General features: G+C 42.2%; 1 non-coding gene across 1 annotated transcript; it reads right to left on the reverse strand.

Moving 5' to 3' along the window:
* Positions 1-105: 105 nt before the first annotated feature.
* Positions 106-209, reverse strand: LOC127743450 (small nucleolar RNA R71). Its single transcript, XR_008004842.1, has one exon. It is a non-coding gene; the product is annotated as a small nucleolar RNA R71 (small nucleolar RNA).
* Positions 210-2,479: the final 2,270 nt, after the last annotated feature.

A 2,479-nucleotide genomic window follows, 5' to 3' on the forward strand; every position in this document is an offset into this window, starting at 1 on the left:
AGAGCTAGGATATGGTTGGACTCACAACCTAAAGAAAGCCTGAACTCTTGGGAAAAGGTAGTTAATGCCTTCCTGGCAAAGTTCTTTCCACCTCAAAAATTGAGTAAGCTTAGAGTGGAAGTCCAAACCTTCAGACAGAAGGAAGGTGAATCCCTCTATGAAGCTTGGGAAAGATACAAATAATTTATCAGAAAGTGTCCTTCTGACATGTTTTCTGAGTGGAGCATCATAGGTATCTTCTATGATGGTCTGTCTAAACTGTCCAAGATGTCATTGGATAGCTCTGCTGGAGGATCTCTTCATCTAAAGAAGACGCCTGTAGAAGCTCAAGAACTCATTGAAATGGTTGCAAATAACCAATTCATGTACACTTCTGAAAAGAATCTTGTGAACAATGGGACTAATGATGAGCGGATAATTTATACGCTTTTTGGCATTGTTTTTAGTATGATTTAGTTAGTTTTTAGTATATTTTTATTAGTTTTTAATTAAAATTCACTTTTCTGGACTTTACTATGAGTTTGTCAAGTCAATATGATTTCTCAAAGTCTGTCTGGAATGCAAGCTGCACCAGGCAGTATTAAGGATGCTTCATCTGAAGAAGAAGCTTATGATCCTGAGAACCCTTCAATGGAAGAGGTGAATTACATGGGAGAACCCTATGGAAACACCTATAATCTTTCATGGAGAAATCATCCAAATCTCTCATGGAAGGATCAATAGAGACCTCAACAAGGTTTCAACAACAATAATGGTGAAAGAAATAGGTTTAGCAATGGCAAGCCTTTTCCATCATCTTCTCAGCAACAGACAGAGGATTCTAAGCAGAGCCACTCTGACTTAGCAACCATGGTCTTTGATCTAATCAAAACCACTCAAAGTTTCATGACTGAAACAAGGTCCTCCATTAGAAACTTGGAGGCACAAGTGGGTCAGCTGAGTAAGAAAGTTACTGAACTCCCCCTAGTACTCTTCCAAGCAATACAGAAGAGAATCCAAAAGGAGAGTGCAAGGCCATAAACATGGCCGAATTTGGAGAGGAGGAAGAGGCAGTGAGCGCCACTGAGGAAGACCTCAATGGACGTCCACTGGCCTCCAATTAGTTCCCTAATGAGGAACCATGGGAATCTGAGGCTCACACTGAGACCATAGAGATTCCATTGGATTTACTTCTGCCATTCATGAGCTCTGATGAGTATTCTTCCTCTGAAGAGGATGAAAATGTCACTGAAGAGCAAGTTGCCAAGTACCTTGGAGCAATCATGAAGCTAAATGACAAGTTATTTGGTAATGAGACTTGGGAGGATGAACCCCATTTACTCACCAAAGAACTGGATGACTTGTCTAGGCAGAAATTACCTCAAAAGAGACAGGACCCTGGGAAGTTCTCAATACCTTGCACCATAGGCACCATGACCTTTAAGAAGGCTCTGTGTGACTTAGGATCAAGTATAAACCTTATGCCTCTCTTTGTAATGGAGAAGTTAGGGATCTTTGAGGTACAAGTTGCAAGAATCTCACTAGAGATGGCAGACAATTCAAGAAAACAAGCTTATGGACTTATAGAGGATGTTCTGGTAAAGATTGAAGACCATTACATCCCTGCTGATTTCATAGTCCTAGAGATTGGGAAGTGCATGGATGAATCCATCATCCTTGGCAGACCCTTCTTAGCCACAGCAAAGGTTGTGATTGATGTTGACAGAGGAGAATTGATCATTCAAGTGAATGAAGAATCCCTTGTGTTTAAGGCTCAAGGATATCCCTCTGTAACCATGGAGAGGAAGCATGAAGAGCTTCTCTCAAAACAGAGTCAAACAGAGCCCCACAGTCAAACTCTAAGTTTGGTGTTGGGAGGCCACAACCAAATTCTAAGTTTGGTATTGAACCCCCACATTCAAACTCTAAGTTTGGTGTTGGGAGGTTCCAACATTGCTCTGAGCATCTGTAAGACTCCATGAGAGCCCACTATCAAGCTACTTACATTAAAGAAGAGCTTGTTGGGAGGCAACCCAATGTTATATTTATCTATTTCCCTTTGTTATTTTATGTTTTCTGTAGGTTGATGATCATGAGAAGTCATAAAATCAATTGAAAAAGCAAAAACAGAATGAAAAATAGAAAGAAAAACAGCACACCCTGGGGGAAAACTTGCTGGCGTTTAAACGCCAGTAAGGGCAGCAAATGGGCGTTTAACGCCCAGTCTGGCACCATTCTGGGCGTTTAACACCAGAAAGGGGCACCAGACTGGCGTTAAACGCCAAGAAAGGGCAAGAAGTCGGCGTTAAATGCCAGAAATGGGCACCAGCCCGGCGTTTAACGCCAGAATTGGCATAAAGAGCATTTTTGCTCGCCACTTGGTGCAGGGATGACTTTTCGTTGACACCTCAGAATCTGTGGACCCCACAGGATCCCCACCTACCCCACCACTCTCTCTCTTCTTCACCCATTCACCAATCACCTCAACACCTCTTCCCCA

The sequence above is a fragment of the Arachis duranensis genome, chromosome 10 (genome assembly GCF_000817695.3).
Source record: "Arachis duranensis cultivar V14167 chromosome 10, aradu.V14167.gnm2.J7QH, whole genome shotgun sequence".
Classification (NCBI taxonomy): Eukaryota; Viridiplantae; Streptophyta; class Magnoliopsida; order Fabales; family Fabaceae; genus Arachis; species Arachis duranensis.